The following is a 20,904-nucleotide window of genomic DNA, read 5'->3' as shown; positions in this document are numbered from 1 at the left end:
CAATATAGACACAAGACTGATTTTATAATACCTAATGAATATAGGGCATAAAAAGTGTTTTACTAATGCTTTTCACTGCATACAGCTTTCAAAGTGAGAATATTATTATTAATTGATATCCCCGACATCCACAACCAGAGAATGCACTAATGTGGAAATAACTTTGGAGAAGGATGTGCACGTTTCAATAGGGAGACAATGGGTTTTTCTTTTACCTTTTGAAGACTGGTAGGATTCAGTTGTGTCTTGTCAATGATTTTAATGGCAACCTGTCAAGAAAGAGTAAAGGAAAACAATTAATCCTGTAGCAACCACTCCTAAAGACTCAAGAATTGGCAAGCCTGTAAACGGGCCACCCAATGTAAACGTGTTTCTCAGAATGCACAGTTGCAATTTTAGAGTGTGTAAAGCATTGCCTCTAGGAGAACTGTGAGGGCTGGTGGGGGTCGCAACACAATTTGCTTCAGTTCCTCTAGTTTGTTGCTTAATTAAGTTTAGTTTACAGCATTTAAAGCACAGTGTATCTAGTTCAATTTCCCTATTACTCTCAGGCCATTAACTTGCATTTTGTTTGTTTCACCGATGAACAAAATGCAATTACATTGACTATTGTTATGATTAGTGCAGTGCGTTGCCCCTGGACTATTCAGGTGCAGGAAGGGTGAGGCGACTGGTATTAGCAAAGCCCACAAACGAACTTTGTGAAAATAACTTCCTCCATAAAGTACAAACAATTCTACTTTACTGTATTATTTTCTAGACATACAAATTAGATAATGCACTATCAATAATGACAGGTGCCTCGGGAGTCTGATGGGGTCTCACCTCTCTGCCCGTGAGGATGTGGCGTGCCAGCTTGACCTTGGCGAAGTTTCCCTTGCCGATGGTCTTGAGCAGCCGATAGTTTCCGACGTGCGGCTGCTCGTCGGCACACGAGGCGATAGAGTTCCGGCAGCGGGAGCCCGAGCGCCCGGGTCGCGTGGTCACCTCATTGCGCGCATCAGCGTGCGAGGTGTGCTGTGGACAGAAGATAAGTCTCTCAGAGGTCATTTGAAGTCACGTGTCAAAGGACATCGACTAGAGGGGGACATTGATCTTTGCGCAGACAGGCAGCAGCAAAGCAGCTTAGAACATGACACAATCAAAAGCCAAAAGCTAGAAAAGGTCAAATGTTCCTTGCCTAGAGGGCATCGGTCAGAGCAGAACTTCTCAGTAGGCATTCAAACAATCACTATGGGTAGAGCCGTGGTCTAGTGGTAACACTTCCCGGCACGTGTCACATCTGGGTCGTTTCATGTCATTTCAGCAAGCAATGACACCCACCATCTCAGATTGTTCTGACATAGATTCTGTAGTTCGAAACTGATAACATAATCATTCTGGAAACATTACTTTGTTTAAATATAATTTGATCTCTTGAGAAATTAATCTAATTGACGGCACCCAAATTGCCCAGTTTAATTGATAGGATTCATATACTACTTAATTATAGTACCTGACATCCGATTTGGACTAAACTTTATTCTAACAACGAACAAGACTTGAGGAATCCAAAGATGTGGTAAAAAGCCATCCACGGACCCTCCCTCACCCCCCACCAACAAGTATTTCATCATACATGTATGACACATAGGATGGAGCTGCGGCTCAGAGTACTGTTCCTTCTTCTTATGTAATGTATTCTTCGAAAAACAAATGAGTTAATGGAATTGTCACGCCATGGTCATTTCATGACATAACAGTTGAAAAGAACAGAGAACAGTCGAAGTTGGACCTGTTTGAACTGACCTTTGACAGAAAAGACAAAGGACTTTGCAGCAGCACGGTGTGTTCGCAGAGGGTCCAACGTTTGCGCTGCGTAGGGATGTTGTCCCCCCCCCCGGATTTAAAATGGTTGGGATTATGTACCATCTTACATCCTGATATTACCAGGTTCTGACCACTAGATGGTAAGGTTCTTGCTGTTAGGTGATCGTTTCTTTACTTGTTAAACTCGGAGCGGTTGTTTTGGGCCTGGTACCGGGTTCTGACCACTAGATGGTAAGGTTCTTGCTGTTAGGTGATCGTTTTTTTACTTGTTAAACTCGGAGCAGTTGTTTTGGGCCTGGTACCGGGTTTGCGGAGCTTACATATCCACTACGTCAATGTCGCTCAGACAATAGAAAGTGACATCCTTCAAAAGCTACAGAACTTATCTTTTTGGAAATTGCACTCAAATCCTACTGCTAGCGAAATCATGAGAATGCTCCCACCACCACACAGGTCATAAATCATGCACTATGGTGATATTTATAGAGTATACAATTTAGATGTTTTTTTTCTCCTGTTGACATATCATCATTGGAAAGGATTGCAAAGGATACAAACATACAGGCATTAGCACGAGTCGACATAAGGGTAAGAAAGTACTGTTGAGTAAATCATATCAGCACTACCTGGTAATGAGGGTAGAGTTTGCTAAATGTTTGAACATTGAAAAGTCATTAGTATTAAAGTATGAGCAAAGCAGTCGAGTGAGCATGTGGCTGCACGCACACAAACTTGACATTGAGAAACCTTCCCACGGTATAATACCTCACCTAGAGAAACCTTCCCACGGTATAATACCTCACCTAGAGAAACCTTCCCACGGTATAATACCTCACCTAGAGAAACCTTCCCACGGTATAATACCTCACCTAGAGAAACCTTTAGCCTCACTACTGATATTTTATTGTTGAGACTAGTCAGGTTCGAGGAAAAGGTGAACGGAGAAAAGTACAGTGAGATCCTTGACAAAAACCTGCTCCAGAGCACCCAGGACCTCTGACTGGGGAGAAGGTTCACCTTCCAACAGAACAACATCCCTAAGCACACAGCAAAGACAACACAGGAGTCTCTGACTGTCCTTGAGTGGCCCAGCAAGAGCCCGGACTTGAACCCGATCAAACATCTCGAGAGACCTGAAAAGAGCTGTCCAGCAACACTCCCCATCCAACCTAAATCAAATTAAATTGTATTAGTCACATGCGCCGAATACAACAGGTGTAGACCTTAGTGAAATGCTTACTTACGAGCCCCTAACCATGTACATGTAGGTATAGTTATTAAAGTGACTATGGAAAGACTATGGAAAGATAAGAGAGTAGCAGCAGTGTAAAGGAAGGGGGGCATTTACAAATAGTCTGGGTAGCCATTTGATTAGATGTTCAGGAGTCTTATGGGTTGGGGTAGAAGTGGTTGAAACGCCTCTTGGACCTAGACTTGGCGCTCTGGTACTGCTTGCCGTGCGGTAGCAGAGAGAGCAGTCTATGATCCAGAAGTCAGCCCTATTTGGTAAAAGACTAAGTCCATATTACGGCAAGAACAACTCAAACAAGCAGAGAAATTGACAGTCCATCATTACCTCAATACATGAAGGTCAGTCAATATGGAACATTTTCAAGAACTCTGCACATCAAGTGCAGTACCAAAAACAATCAAGCGCTATGATGAAACTGGCTCTTACGACGAGGACCGATACAGGAAAGGAAGACCCAGAGTTACCTCTGCTGCAGGGGATACGTTCATTAGAGTTACCAGCCTCAGAAATTGCAGCCCAAATAAATGTGTGACAGGGTTCAAGTAACAGACATCAACCTCAACTGTTCAGAGGAGACTGCGTGATGCAGGCCTTCATGGTCAAATTGCTGCAAAGAAACCACTACTAATGGACACCAATAAGAAGAGACTTGCTAGGGCCAAGAAACACAAGCAATTGACATTAGACCGGTGGAAATCTGTTCTTGGTCTGATAAGTTCAAATTTTACATTTTTGGTTCCAACTGCCGTGTCTTTGTGAGAAGCAGATTATCTCCACGTGTATGGTTCCCACTGTGAAGCATGGAGGAGGAGGAGGTGTGATGGTGATTTTCTGGTGACACTGTCAGTGATTTATTTAGAATTCAAGGCACACTTAACCAGCGTGGCTAACACAGCATTCTGCAGAGATACGACATAGACCCAACACACCTCCAGGCTATGTAAGGGCTATTTTACCAAGAAGGAGAGTGATGGAGTGATGCATGAGATGACCTGGCCTCAAGCCAATTGAGATGAGTTGGACCACAGAGTGAAGGAAAAGAGTGAAGGAAAAGCAGCCAACAAGTGCTCGGCATATGTGGGAACTCAAACACTGTTGGAAAAGCATTCCAGTTGAAGCTGGTTGAGAGAATGCCAAGAGTGTGCAAAGCTGTCTAAGCAAAGAGGGATTTGTTTAACACTTTTTTGCTTACTACATGATTCAATGTGTTATTTCATAGTTTTGACATCTTCAGTATTATTCTACAATGTAGAAAATAGTACAAATAAAGAAAAACCCTTGAATGGAGTAGGTGTCCAATCTTTTGACTGGTACCGTATGTAAATGTGATACCAGTTTTTTTTTATACATTTGCTAATCTGTTTTGCTTTGTCATTATGGGGGTCGTTATTGTGTGTACATTGACGAGGAAAAAAAACATGTTTTATCCATTTTAGAATAAGGCTGTAATGTAACAAAATGTGGAAGAAGTCAAGGGGTCAGAATACTTTCAATGCACTGTACATCATCTACAGCATAATTATTAACTTGACCATGCTTAAAGATATGCAATGTGTGATTTGTTACCCATCCACCAATTACTGCCCTTCAATATCAAATCAAATGTATTTGTCACATACACATGGTTAGCAGATGTTAATGCGAGTGTAGCGAAATGCTTGGGTTTCTAGTTCCGACAATGCAGTAATAACCAACAAGTAATCTAACTACCAATTCCTAAACTACTGTCTTATACACAGTGTAAGGGGATAAAGAATATGTACATATATGAATGAGTGATGGTACAGAGCAAGGCTTTCAAAAAGCTCCCTGGTTGTTGTAGTGGATTCTGTGCTTGAAATGTAATACTTGCCTGAGGGACCTTACAGATGTATGTATAGGGAACAGATGAAGGTGTACCCATTAAAATAAAATCATGTCAACCCCTATTTTTTCACGTAAAGTCCATATAACTTGTGATTTAAGCCAAATTTTGCAAGCTAGCATTATTATTATTTTTTAAATGATCTTCACTTAATCACTAGTTAAACTACACATGGTTGATGATATTACTAGGTTTACTAGCTTGTTCTGCGTTGCATGTAATCAATGCGGTGCCTGTTAATTTATCATCAAATCACAGCCTACTTCAACTTCGCTAAACGGGTGATGATTTAACCTCTCTTGGGTAGGGAGCAGTATTTTCACATCCGGATGAAAAGCGTGCCCAAAGTAAACTGCCTGTTACTCAGGCCCAGAAGCTAGATTATGCATACAATTGGTAGATATGGATGGAAACTCTAAAGTTTCTAAAACTGTTAAAATTATGTCTGTGAGTATAACAGAACTGATATGGCAGACGAAACACCGAGGACAAACCATCCCCCCAAAAATGTCAGCATATCACTGTTTTCAATGACTGTCAGTTTATTAAGGCTATCACTTTTATTGGCTTTCACAATGGCTATTAGTTTTATTAAGGTGAAATCCTCCCAGATTGCAGTTCCTATGGCTACCACTAGATGTCAGTGTTTAGAAAGAGTTGCAGGCTGTTTTTTTTTTAAATGAGCCAAAAATGGTATTTTTTCTAGGTGACTCCCATTTTGGCTGTAGTGTTTCCAAGCGAGTGAAGAGAGTGCGTTCTTTGGTATTCATCTCTGGTAAAGACGATAACAATTCTCTGTCTTAAATTTGATTGTTTATTTACGTATTAGGGTACCTAAGGTTTGATTATAAACGCTGTTTGACTTGTTTGGAAAAGTTTATTAGTAACGTTTGGTATTCATTTTGTATGCATTTTGATGGTGGGAAACTGGGTGGATTATTGACTGAAGCACAACAGCTAAACTGAGTTTACGGATATAAAAAGGACATTATCGAACAAAATGACAATTTGTGATGTATCTGGGACCTTTTGGAATGCCAACAGAAGAAGATCAAAGGTAAGGCATTTATTATATCGCTATTTCTGACTTTCGTGGCGCACCTGCCTGGTTGAAATATGTTTTTCATGCTTTTGTATGCAGGGTGCTGTCCTCAGATAATCGTAAACTTTTGAAATCTGCAGCTGGATTAACAAGAAGTTATGCTTTATTTTGATGTATTAGACTTGTGATTTTATGAAAGTTAAATATTTATAATTCGCTCTACAATTTAAAGCCTTTTTGAAATCTGACACCGCAGCTGGATTAACAAGAAGTTATGCTTTATTTTGATGTATTAGACTTGTGATTTTATGAAAGTTAAATATTTATAATTCTGTAGTTTGAATTTTCCACTGAAAGAATAAACTTTTTGTTTTCGAAATTAGAGTTTCCGTATTTGACCATATTAATGGCCAAATGCTCATATGTGTGTTTATTATACTATAATTAAGTACTTGATTTGATAGAGCAGTCTGACTGAGTGGTGGTAGGCAGCAGCAGGCTCGTAAGCATTCATTCAAACAGCACTTTACTGCGTTTGCCAGCAGCTCTTAGCAATGCTTGAAGCACAGTGCTGTTTATGACTTCAAGCCTGTCAACTCCCGAGATTAGGCTGGCAATACTAAAGTGCCTACAAGAACATCAAATAGTCAAAAGGTATATGAAATACAAATAGTATAGAGAGAAATAGTCCTATTATAAACTACAACCTAAAACTTCTTACCTGGGAATATTGAAGACTCATGTTAAACGGAACCACCAGCTTTCATATGTTCTCATGTTCTGAGCAAGGAACTTAAATATTAGCTTTTTTCATGGCACATATTGCACTTTTACTTTCTTTCAACACGGTTTTTGCATTATTTAAACCAATTTGAACACGTTTCATTATTTATTTGAGACTAAATTATTTTATTTATGTATTATATTAAGTTAAAATAAGTGTTCATTCAGTATTGTTGTAATTGTCATAATTACAAATACATACAGATATATACACAGTTGAAGCAGGAAGTTTACATACACCTTAGCCAAATACATTTAAACTCAGTTTTTCACAAATCCTGATATTTAATTCAACTATAAATTTCCTGTTTTAGGTCAGTTAGGATCATCACTTTTTACACCACTGTGGAATGTCAGAATAATAGTAGAGAGAATGATTTCAGCTTTTATTTCTTTCATCACATTCCCAGTGGGTCAGAAGTTTACATACACTCAATTAGTATTTGGTAGCATTGCCTTTAAATTATTTAAATTGGCTCAAACGTTTTGGGTAGCCTTCCCCAAGCTTCCCACATTAAATTGGATGGATTTTGGCCCATTCCTCCTGACAGATGGTGTAACTGAGTCAGGTTTGTAGGCCTCCTTGCTCACACACGCTTTTTCAGTTCTGCCCACAATTTCTTTGGGAATGAGGTCAGGGCTTTGGTCACGGCCACTCCAATACCTTGACTTTGTTGTCCTTAAGCCATTTTGCCACAACTTTGGAAGCATGCTTGGGGTCATTATCCATTTGAAATAATCTGTCTGCAAACAACTGTTGGAAAATGACTTGTGTCCTGCACAAAGTAGATGTCCTAAAAGACTTGCCAAAACTATAGTTTGTGGAGTGGTTGAAAAACGAGTTTTATTGACTCCAACCTAAAGTGTATGTAAACTTCCATCTTCAACTGTATATATATATATACATACATATATACATACACACACACATAAATAAAATAGCAGATTAATCGGTGTCAATCAACCTCTAGCTGTGACGCAGGTCCTCTTTGTCAAATTGGGCACTGCTGTCCTTTCCTGCCCATCATGTCAGATGGGCTAATCAAAACCAAGCAACTTTCTCAATCTCACCCCAATGGGGTCCTGCAGGGTAAAAAAATGTATACCCTCATATTTATGTAACTAAACATTGTATTAACATGTGGTTACATGGGAAATGTCATTATTTTGTTTGGTGACAGACTTACAATGAACAGGGGTCACCTTAAAGCATTAAGAAATATCTTGCTGCGTTTTGTAAATGCAGATCTAAAAATGCTTCATATTGTCATTTCTGCTCAGCATCAAACTAATGCTGTGCTTCGGTTGCTCTTCTCCACTGGGATGTGGAACGGGAATCCTATTAGCAGACAGCCTCTGACATGTAGCTACTTGTCTCTGGTAAAACGCAAGATGAACTTTAAAACGAAACATTTGGAAATGTAGCTGGCTACATTCTTTGTATAATAAACATTAGAAATATGATGGCCATGCATCGTTTTTGGCAACAAAAACTTATTTCATTGTAAGCTCACTTAGTTGTGTGGCTAGCCAGCCAAATAGCGTTGCACTTTGTTGTCACGTGATGAAAATGAAGCTATTTTCTGCTGAATGTGTTGCACCAGTGTATCTTCTGTGAAGAAAGACTATAGTTGTGTAACGGATGTGAAACGATAGCTTAGTTAGCGGTGGTGCGCACTAAATAGTGTTTCAATCGGTGACGTCACTTGCTCTGAGACCTTGAAGTAGTAGTCTATTGAAGCAAAACAATTGTAGACTTTCAATACGAAATGCAGCTCTGCTTTTTGAAAATGCAGATTTCTGAACTCTAACGTGACCCCTGATTAGTTTAAATTCATTGGTTTCAGTAGCTAGGTTTATACAAATATTGTAAAATCTGCATTTTTTTTTAAAAAGCAGGTAAAATAGTTTGCATGATGAAAATATTGCATTTTCAACTCTACAGAATGGCTGTGTCACAAAAATTGTTGCGATAAATGGCATACTTTCCCGATCTGGTTTTGGCACATGCGCTAGACAACAGTTCACTGATAAAGTGGACAGGGAATGTTATTTGATGTGTTTATGGATGATAAAAAAAATAATAATTCAATTATAGTCAAGCGCCGATCCTTATGTCACCAGCATCATTCATTCAAATGACACCCTCAATATTCATCACCGTGCACATAACTTATTTCATAGCGTATTGTGGTTATTACATCTGCCTATAAACTCTGCATACTTTTTCTTATGCATGAAATGGTTTTGGATGAAAACCGGTTTACTGTTGAATGAGAAATCATAAGATGACGCCAAAACGCTTCAGCCTCAGTCTACATTTAAAAGACACACACAAAGAGCGTCGTTGTAACATTGTGGCAACATTGACACACTGCTGGGATGTTACTGCTGTGAAAACAACCCCTTGGTCTGTGGTTTCTCCTTTTCAGTCACAACACGTTCTATTTGTCTATGACCAAGTGTTTCATAAGACAGTGTCTGTTCAAAAAACACAAACAAAACACTTCATGGAGGGGTAATATTTTTTGCTATTTTTTTAGTTCTGTGCCTACAACTACTGTGTTGAACCCGTTTTCCCCCTCCTCACAGATTAGGCCCATTTTAAATGCTAATGACACCAGCAACCAAGTAGCTTACCCTCTATCAGGGTTTCTGTCAGAAAAATATAGGAGATGTGAGAAATTTTGCCTGCGCAACTTGATTAGGGGGTCCACCCTACAGTGCATGTCATTTAGATTCTGGTCATTTATCTTAACAGAACATGTCATTTCATCCTCGACGTACATGTCTTTACCACACACTTTGAAGATGTTAGAATAACTGTCCACATTAATTTTTCCTCAGCCATCAAGACGAGCAACAAAAAGCTACATTGCTAGCCTATGCATAGGCGGAGAGTGAGTTTCAAGTTTGAGGAAACATTTTCACCATAAACCTTTATAGTAAAACATGCCATGTATCATCGCATTTGCAGACTTTAGTAAAATAGCCTACTATTTGTATTATGATGAGTAGATTGGATAATCATAATTTAAGCCAATAATATATCTCAATCACTGTTAGCAAAAACAAGATTGTTCTTATGCATGGCTGAGCGTGTATAGCGTAGAGGCCTGGGATATAGGCTATATCAGATACGTTTATTCATTCTTTGCACAGGAAAAAAAATGTCATAATTCTACTCCTTTATAGGAATGGGGACATGATCAGACTTTCTTTTGTAATACGTCAAATTACAGGTGGGCCTACTCTGTTGAGAATGACAAACAGATCAATGAAAACGACCTTGACCATGTAACAGGCCTAAGAGAAGGGGAGACACCACTGGAATATGACGGCCATCTAAACTGGAGGAGGAAAAACGAAACTGAAGTGGCACAACAATGATAAAGAATGAATATGACCGATGCTCTCCACTGGTGACAATAAGATAGACCTACTGTTTTTCGTTCCAATAAGTTGATCAGTTTGATAACTAAAAGACAGATGAGTATTTTCATTGTCTTCTCTTTACCGCCATTTGCTTTGCAAACCGTTTTTCCCACGATTGCATTTTTTAAATATATTGTGACATGCCTGGCTGGGCCTCTAAATATCACTGACAGTCGTAACTCAACAATAATCTATTTGGTATTTGCAGGGCATGCTTCATTTCCTTCCAACTGTAGGCAATGACATTTAAAACAACCCACTCTTCTCCCCCCTCGGGGAAGCTAAATGATCCTCTGTGGCCAAATCATGCTTTAGTAGACTTTTTATTATTTTATTTATTCCTGTAAAGACAAGAGTAGCCCAAATTAGGCTATATCATTTTGTCAATTTAATTCAATTTACTTAGCTTCCCCTAGCCTTATGGACGCGTCGCCTATGATGTCAAACACCCCCCCATAGAATAGGTTTCACTTTGTTATACTAATGGTCAGCTTGTTGAGAAAGAAATAACAGACAGACTCCGGAACAGTTGTTGGATGATAGATCCCAAACTCATGCAACCTGTAGGCCTGGGCTACATCGTTATTTTTTTAAAGCAATGAACCCGATGCAACAAATAAGAACGTTTAGCTTAAATATGTTGATCAAATATGAATTTAACATTATTAGCGCAACAATGCGCAGAGTGCAGTTGGCTATCAGACAATAAAAGAAAGTTGAAAACCAATAGAACATGAGCGAAATAGGCTACTGGTTTCAATGGCATATGAAAGGAAGTCTTTACAAAATCATTTCCTCTACGGATATGGTCAGATTTTGCCTAGGCTACATTGAAGCAAGGTAAAACATTCCTCACAATATGTAGTAAATTGTTCAAGTTTCAAACAATTAAGTAGCTATAGGTTTTCAAAATGCATACAGCCTCCAGCTCATTGCAAAGTGGTGTGTGATGCACTGATGAAACCTGCCTTACTTATGCATTTGAATTGTGAAGGGGAAGCGCACTTAAATTAGCCAGTAAAGAAATAAAAATAGCCTTTTTTTAAGTGGCCCACAAAAAATATTTAACACACGATTTAATTTAGAATTGTTGCAAGATGATTGGGCTTATCAAAGCGCTTTCTAACAGAGTTTCCCTTCGAGGCTCTGTTATCTGTGATACTTAACGAATAAATACACACACGCAGCAATTTAATTACACATAATTATACAAATTAACCCATATACACCGATAAGCATGACCGGTCAGATTGAATTCCTTCAACTTGTTTTTCCATCAATTAATAGGCTAAAAAGCATTATTTCGCAATGGATTCAATTGTATTTAATCGGTTTACAAAAAATATAAAAATACCGGCTAACAGAAATCCTGTCCTCTATATACCCAAGTTCTGACAGCTCTGAGCAAACTGGGACACGCTCAAAACTCAAACTGAAAGAACATTGATTCTCCTAACCTTTCAAAAGATCATACAAAAGGCAATTGTGAAATATAATCCCACAACGTGCAGTACAGTGAGACTGAGGAGGAGGCTGTATGCCACCGTGACAATTTGGCTCTATGGAATAGGCCCTAAGAATCAGAGCATCTTCATATCTAGGGCCATATAGCGATGTGAACTCCGTATTGGGATAGGTAGGCTACAGCATGTAGCCTGTGTGGTCCAACAGTTAATGCTGTGGACCCTGTCATGTACAGCCTAGGCTACCAGAGTTCAAATTACAACCCACTGCCCTCCGGATTCACTCGGTCTCCTAATTTTCCTATCTTAACAAAATAAATCCAACCCAGACAAAACAAATCATTTAAAAAGAGATAGTTACAGACGATCCTCTTTGATGGCATCAGAAGGCCCATCTGTGGTTTCTCATTCTGCTAAACCACTTGCAGTTTAATGCCTTTCAAAGTCATGCACACAGACAATGAATCAACGTTGTGCCCCAAAATAACAGACCAAGGTAGCAACCGTAGTGTCAAAGGCTTGGTCAGGGATGGAGTCGTTTGGTGTCAAGCAATGGCTCCATTGTGAAAGTCTCTCCCATGTATGGTGTCAAGGGTCGGATGTAGCCTAATTACAGTATGTGCTGTGTGAGCAAGGGGGCTCATTTTAAACACAGCACCGGTTGTTCAACTCAAACTTGAATGTGCCATCGGTATGGGTAGCCGAATACAGGTTTTCGAAATTGCAGGTCTCTCTTAATAGGACGCACAGACATGTCTGATTTGCGCACAGAATTCGAAAGTCTCCAAATACCTCAACCTTGGCTTACAGTAAAAACTATGAACCCTGATCAATTTAAAATAGCCCGATTGATACTTTTGCATATTCACTAACCTAAACGTTATCTTAACTGCCATCTTGACGAGATATTCTCGCTCACGCCAATTGTCATTAAAGATTTCCTTAAAATTCAAAGAGTTCGCCCAATTTGACTTTGTGACAAAACACACAAATGTAGTATGGATAATCATTGTAGCATCTAAATCGTTGTGAAATAGATTTCCCATAACCCAAAATATTGTATTTTCAGCTGGTTTACACAACAAAAAAAGTACAAGACACAATAACGAAATTTAAGAATGGGATGCATAGAAATAGCGCACATTGAACAGATCTACAGCTTCGTAGACTTGCTGACAATGATGACAGATCTATAACTCTATTTCTATGTAGATCTGGTCAGGTTACCCAAAAAAGTTTCACGTTGCAGCTTTAACTAAAATGGGTGACTTCTGGAAGAGAATAGATACTTACTATGGCGACACGGTGCCCTTTTACCGAGTGTGAGCCCTTCATCCTCGCTGTATGGCATCAGAGAGTGCTCGTCCGGTTTTGTGCTGGTGGCAGGTTATTGATCCAAATTGCGCTCAGTGATGCTCAGACAAGTGTGAACACATTGTGGGCACCTGTCGCTCAATTCAAACGTGTTGGGCAGACAGAGCCCAAACTACTTTATAGTTTTTTCAAATTGCCAGCGTCTTGAAGCTAAAATTGAGATCATGTATACGCTGCCAATGACCATACACAAAGTAACGGAGAGGAATATCAATACAGCGAATTTAGGAAAACTATGAATTTGAGGTAAGTGCATGGGGACCTCCACTATTATAGTGTATGGTCTATTTTATAGTGTATATCATCATCGCTTCATTTCCACCGCCATATATTCATGCGGTCCGGTGACCGCTCCATCATTGAAACAGAGTGCCTGGGTTGGCGGCCTAGAAACGGCATATTACCTGTAATGCTGCCTCGTGTATATATAACAACTCGATTGTGGTGGGGCAAGGTCCAATCTTTACATGACAAAGACGCCTGCTCTGTTATTAGTTGGCACGGTATTATGAGGTACAGTGCCTTCAGAAAGTATTCAGACCCCTGGACTTATTCCACATTTTGTTGTTACACATCATGGATTCAATTGATTTCTCACCCATCTACATGTAATACCCCATATTGACAAAGTGAAAACACGTTTAGAGGCCGTTTCCTCTGACACATTGGTGCGGCTGGCTTCTGGGTTAAGTGTGCGGGTGTTAAGTAGCGCGGTTTGGCGGGTCATGTTTCGGAGGACGCATGACTCGACCTTCGCCTCTCCTGAATCTGTTCGGGAATTCCAGCGATGAGGCAAGATCGAAATTGGGGAGGAAAAAGGGGTAAAATACAAACAAACATATTCCACTTTGACATTATGGGGTATTGTGTGTAGGCAAATGACAAAACAAATCTCAATTTTAAACATTTTCAATTCAGGCTGAAAAGCAGCAAAACGTGGAATAAGTCAAGGGGTGTGAATACTTTCTGAAGTCACTGTACCCCAGCATACCGTGCCAACCAATAAAAACAGAGGCATCTTTGTAATGTCACATTTGGACCTTGCCCCACCACAATAGAATGTATCGATAGGAGGCAGCATGACAGGTAATATATAGTATCTAGGCCGCCAACCCATGCTCTCTGTTGCAATGCCTTCAATGACGGAGCTGTCAGTGCCGGTCATCCGAGCGCATGACGTTGAGAATTAACAGACGAAACTGAACACGATCACCGGTTGAATCTCTAAACATTACGAATTGCAAGAAATTGGCCAGAAAATAGCCCAAAGGCTTTGCATTTATTGGTGTGTAAAAATACAGACACAAATATATAACACACTAGGGATGCACGATATATCGGTAAGCATATCGGAATGAAACGATATTAGCTAAAAAATGCCAACATTGGTCCGATGTCTAGTTTAAGGCGGATGTGCAAAACCAATGTCAAAGCTGATGTGCATACCTATATAAAAAGTAGGTAGATGACGTGTTTCTACACTGCATTCCTAACCTAGCCCACAATGTCTGCTGTGTGGATCGAGCAGTCAACAAGTCAAGCAGTCTTTTTGAAAGAGTAAGAACATTTCAGCGAGACAACTCAAAAAGGCTAAATCCAGTCATGCCAAGATAATGGAGTTCATTGCCCTTGACAATCAACCGTTCTGTCGTGGGTGATGTCTTTCGTGACTGGTCGAGCACCGGTACACATTACCAAGTAGGCGCTATTTTTCCAGATGCTGCCCTACCAGAGTTACACATTGTTGTTGAAACGAACATCCATGAGCTACTTGCTATGGGCGTAACTGCGATTAGCTTCACGACTGACATTGGGATCAGTGATGTCAGCCCCATGAGCATGACAAGTCTGATAGCACAGTGGGTCGCCAAGGATTTCATACTGAGGAAAGCAGTATTGCATGCTCATTACTGTGCTGGTTGTCATACCGCTGCTGCCATTTCAATGGGATTTGAGAACATGTTTGAAGCACGAACACTCTTAGCTCCATTCAAACAACTGACTAGAGAAATGAGCTCAACTGCATTTGCAGCAGACGTGATACCCTGTCATGGTAATGAAACGCCTGCTCAACAAAAATGCCAACACAGACTGTTGGGTTAACATGGAAATGTACTAGAGGCTGTGATCAAGCGATTCGGTGGCATTCTCTCTGAGCCTCTACGGTGTCTCCACCATGGTCGACGCTAGGTACAACGACCGCTACTTCAATGCAGACTAGAAACAGGGTTTACGTGAAATGTTACCGACACAGCTGGACAAGTTGGAAACGGACACAGTGACAGTGCGCACCGAGGAAGAAAGGCCACGGACAGACAGAGCTGAAACATCACTGCTTGACATGTATGATGAAATCCTGGTTGAGACTGAACAAATGAACAACGAAACAGCACAACAAGTAAGTGAAAGAAATAGGTTTTGATTACGTTTTACTGGTAATGGGGACTTTCGTAAATGACAACAAAATCACTTTTTGTCAGTGCGTTCCAACTATTTAACTGTACTAGAATGCTTAAAAGGCCATAAAAATGTTAAATATTGGTATTGGTTTTTTTGGCAAGGAAAATAATCAGTCAAAAATGTATTATCGGTGCAACCCTAATAAACTAAGCAAAAAAAAGAAACGTCCTCATTGTCAAATGAGTTTATTTTCAGCAAACTTAACAAGCGTAAATATTTGTATGAACATAAGATTTAATAACAGAAAAACTGAAGAAGTTCCACAGACATGTGACTAACAGAAATTGAATAATGTGTCCCTGAACAAAGGGGGGGGGGTGTAACAGTCAGTATCTGTTGTGGCCACCAGCTGCATTAAGTACTGCACTGCATCTCCTCCTCATGGACTGCACCAGATTTGCCAGTTCTTGCTGTGAGATGTTTCCCCACTCTTCCACCAAGGCACCTGCAAGTTCCTGGACATTTCTGGGGGGATTGGCCCTAGCCCTCACCCTCCGATCCAACAGGTCCCAGACGTGCTCAATGGGATTGAGATCCGGGCTCTTCGCTGGCCATGGCAGAACACTGACATTCCTGTCTTGCAGGAAATCACGCACAGAACGAGCAGTATGGCTGGTGGCATTGTCATGCTGGAGGGTCATGTCAGGATGAGCCTGCAGGAAGGGGACCACATAAGGGAGGAGGAGGTCTTCCCTCTAACGCACAGCGTTGAGATTGCCTGCAATGACAACAAGCTCAGTCCAATGATTCTGTGACACACTGCCATAGACCATGACGGACCCTCCATCTCCAAATCGATCCCGCTTCAGAGTACAGGCCTCAGTATAATGCTCATTCCTTCGACGATAAACGTGAATCCGACCATCAACCCTGGTGAGACAAAACCACCACTCGTCAGTGAAGAGTACTTTTTGCCAGTCCAGTCTGGTCCAGCAACGGTGGGTTTGTGCCCATAGGCAACGTTGTTGCCGGTGATGTCAAGTGAGGACCTGCCTTACAACAGGCCTACAAGCCCTCAGTCCAGCCTCTCTCAGCCTATTGTGGACAGTCTGAGCACTGATGGAGGAATTGTGCGTTCCTGGTGTAACTCGGGCAGTTGTTGTTGCCATCCTGTACCTGTCCCGCAGGTGTGATGTTCGGATGTACCGATCCTGTGCAGGTGTTGTTACACTTGGTCTGCCACTGTGAGGACGATCAGCTGTTCGTACTGTCTCCCAGTAGCTGTCTTAGGCGTTTCACAGTACGGACATTGCAATTTATTGCGCTGGCCACAGTATGGACATTGCAATTTATTGCTCTGGCCACATCTACAATCCACAGGCCTCCTTGCAGCATGCCTAAGGCATGTTCACCCAGATGAGCAGGGACCCTGGGCATCTTTCTTTTGGTGTTTTTCAGTCAGTAGAAAGGCCTCTTTAGTGTCCTAAGTTTTCATAACTATGACCTTAATTGCCTACAGTCTGTAAGCTGTTAGTGTCTTAACGACCGTTCCACAGGTGCATGTTCATTAATTGTTAATGGTTCACTGAACAAACATGGGAAACCGTGTTTAACCTCTTGGTGACAAGGGGGCAGTATTGAGTAGCTTGGATTAATAAGGTGCCCAGAGTAAACTGCCCGCTACTCTGTCCCAGATGCTAATATATGCATATTATTAGTAGTATTGGATAGAAAACACTGAAGTTTCTAAAACTGTTTGAATGAGGTATGTGAATATAACATAACTCATATGGCAGGTGAAAACCTGAGACAAATGAGGTTTGTAGTTTCATTTAACCAGTTATGCATTAGGGGGCGCTATTAAAAATGTTGGATGAAAAACGTTCCCGTTTTAAACCAGATATTTTGTCACGAAAAGATGCTCGACTATGCATATAACAGCTTTGGAAAGAAAACACTGACGTTTCCAAAACTGCAAAGATATTGTCTGTGAGTGCCACAGAACTGATGTTACAGGCAAAACCCAGATAAAAATCCAACCAGGAAGTGCCGCATTTTTTGAAACCGCCACATGCCAATGACTCCTTATATGGCTGTGAATGAGCTACAAATGAGCTTACGCTTTCCACGTATTCCCCAAGGTGTCTACAGCATTGTGACGTCTTTTTAGGGAGACTAGTCAGGTTCAAGGGAAAGATGAGCGGAACAAAGTACAGATATTCCCTTCAAGAAGACCTGCTCCAGAGCGCTCAGGATCTCAGACTGGGTCAAAGGTTCACTTTCCAACAGGACAATGACCCTAAGTACACAGCCAAGACAACCAGGAGTGGCTTCGGGACAAAGTCTCTGAATATCCTTGAGCGGCCAAGCCAGAGCCTGGACATGAACCAGATCGAACATCTCTGGAGAGACTTGAAAATAGCTGTGCAGCAAAGCTCCCCATCCAAACTGACAGCGCTTGAGAGGATCTGCAGAGAAGAATGGGAGAAACTCCCCAAATACAGGTGTGCCAAGCTTGAAGCATCATACCATAGATTCAAAGCTGTAAAGGTGATTCAAAGTACTGAGTGAAAGGTCTGAATACTTAAGCACGTGTTATCAGTTTATTTGTAATAAATCTAAACCTGTTTTTGCTTTATGGGGTATTGTGTGTTTTTTTATGTACGTTTATTTAACTAGGCAAGTCAGTTAAGATTTTTTTATTTTGCAATGACGTCCTGGCCAAATCCTAACCCGGATGACGCCGGGCCTATTGTGTGCCGCCCTATGAGACTCACAATCACGGCCGGCTGTGATACAGCCCGGGATCGAACCAGGTTTTGAAGTGAAGCCTCTAGCACTGACATTCAGGGTGTAGATTGATGGAGGGGGAAACGGTTTAATCCATTTTAGAATAAGGCTGTAACATAACAAAATGTGGAAAAAGTCAAGGGGTCTGAATACTTTCCCAAAGGCACTGTATGTATTTCTCTGTAAGCACACATACATATTCATGTGCATCTTGCATAAACTGCGTGCCAAGTAGTCTTACTTACAGAGCTTTCTGTCCTGACTAATTACCAGTCTGGAAAATGTGTCACGGTCCGAAATCAATTATGTAGTAATAGGCCTAATGTGAATGTAAAGTTTGGGCCACATATAGTCTACGCGCTCTGCGTCCGTCTGACATTCGGATACAAAGCTTAGTTATGCACTATTGTGGATGGTTACTTTGTATCACAGTTTGGGTACAAGGCCATTTTAAACCAATAGCCTAACATAATTCTTAAAAGTTGACCAACACCGATTTGAGAGCTGAAAATGGTAAAGAACTAACCGTTATTCAACTGAACAAATACTTACATTTTCAGTGTCACGTTCATTGACAGTAGGTAGTGGCGTTCTGGTTGACATTTGAATAATTCCTTGATCCCCGAAGTGGTTCTGCGTCTGCTTTTTGCTTTTGCTGCAGCTTAGTCTAACGACAGTACAGCAAGTCTGGAACTGATATTTAAGATCATGGATTCGTTCACCCACATTAACGCAACGCCACAGCCAAGTTCCAGCAAAACATACGCCGGAAGATGTCTAGAACACCGATTCATTAAATAAATGATCGAACCGCATTACTGTACAGAATACACCAGTGGGACAGATTGCGACAAAGGCAATTCCCCCAAAAAAGTTGTCCAAAAACAAACCATAACCCCGAGCTCCAAAATATAACAATCCGTTTTTCGGGAACGACTCTATTGTAAAAGCTCAATAAACGTTGTTCTGATAGTTCACAGGTCCTCAACCAATTCACAGAACGTCCAGACAATGAATAGGGGACGAAGGAGTTCACGTAAAACCGGTCTCAGAATTTGTAGGCAATTTTTGAAGGCTTGGGTTCCTGTAGATTTTCGGCTTCTGACACGCACTGCTCCGGTTACCGATGGGGCTGGTACCCCGAAAGACTCAAATTCGGTTAAAGACCTCCCTCTCATCCCAAAAGTAAGGTTGGTTTGTTTGATGGGTAGATCCAAGATGGCCGCCAACTAAGTGGAGAGAGGCAAGCCAAACCCAATGTGTTTGAGAGGAAGTGAGGAAAGAGGGGCTTTAAAGCTTATTGGCGCTTCGGCTGAGGTCAGCGCGTTTGTTGTTGCTAGGGTGATTACTGGATAAAAAATATCTACCTGCTGCACAAGACATGAAATACCCTGCCTACTGTACTCCATCCCATGCATGCATTGTCAGTGAATCAACTGAAAGCACAGATTGACTTGGCTGTTTTGTTTTTAATTTTGTGTGCTGCTCCATCTCTCATGATTCTGAACACCCAAATCTATCCATCTATATTGTGACCACAGTCATTCAGTCTCACATGCTTCCTCACACACACACACACACACACGTTTACAGTTTAAAGCTTGCTGTGAACAAAAAAGGATACATGCATTGCCACACTTAATTCTGAAATGGATTTGAAAGAAAATAAACTAACAATAAGGACGAACAATTGGTGTGTGTGTGTGTGTGTGTGTGTGTGTGTGTGTGTGTGTGTGTGTGTGTGTGTGTGTGTGTGTGTGTGTGTGTGTGTGTGTGTGTGTGTGTGTGTGTGTGTGTGTGTGTGTGTGTGTGTGTGTGTGTGTGTGTGTGTGTGACAGAATGACTGTGGTTACAATATAGATGGAACTCTCAGATTATTATTGTATTAGGGGAACCCTGGCACTCAAAATAGTGCCCACACACAGCGTCCTGTCTTGTGTTTCTCACATGCGAGGAAGGATGAGCCGCACCTCTAGCAATGCACTTCCTGTGTGGCCAACATGCACCGTCAAAGGGTCTATTCACATAGAGAGAGAAAATGGAAAGTGACAGAGAGAAATGGGTGAGAGACGGAGAGAGGAAATGGAGAGTGACAGAGAGACAGAGAGATAAATGGGGAGAGACAGAGAGAGAAATGGAGAGTGTCAGAGAGAAATTGGGAGAGACAGAGAGAGAAATGGAGAGTGACAAACACAAAAACACCCTACAGAGCCCCAGGACAACAGCACAATTAGACCCAACCAAATCATGAGAAAACAAAAAGATAATTACTTAACACATTGGAAAGAATTAACAAAAAAACAGAGCAAACTAGAATGCTATTTGGCCCTACACAGAGAGTACACAGCGGCAGAATACCTGACCACTGTGACTGACCCAAAATTAAGGAAAGCTTTGACTATGTACAGACTCAGTGAGCATAGCCTTGCTATTGAGAAAGGCCGCCGTAGGCAGACATGGCTCTCAAGAGAAGACAGGCTATGTGCTCACTGCCCACAAAATGAGGTGGAAACTGAGCTGCACTTCCTAACCTCCTGCCCAATGTATGACCATAGAGATACATATTTCCCCCAGATCACACAGATCCACAAAGAATTCGAAAACAAATTCAATTTTGAAAAACTCCCATATCTATTGGGTGAAATTCCACAGTGTGCCATCACAGCAGCAAGATTTGTGACCTGTTGCCACG

At 41.1% G+C, this 20,904-nt stretch overlaps 1 pseudogene; it reads right to left on the bottom strand.

Annotated features, from left to right (window-relative positions):
- Positions 1-19,434, bottom strand: part of LOC123994934 — a 144,416-nt pseudogene extending 124,982 nt beyond the window's left edge.
- Between the last annotated feature and the right edge of the window lie 1,470 nt (positions 19,435-20,904).

Source organism: Oncorhynchus gorbuscha, linkage group LG14 (genome assembly GCF_021184085.1).
Source record: "Oncorhynchus gorbuscha isolate QuinsamMale2020 ecotype Even-year linkage group LG14, OgorEven_v1.0, whole genome shotgun sequence".
Taxonomy (NCBI): Eukaryota; Metazoa; Chordata; class Actinopteri; order Salmoniformes; family Salmonidae; genus Oncorhynchus; species Oncorhynchus gorbuscha.
This window is presented reverse-complemented; position numbering and strand designations above follow the sequence as displayed.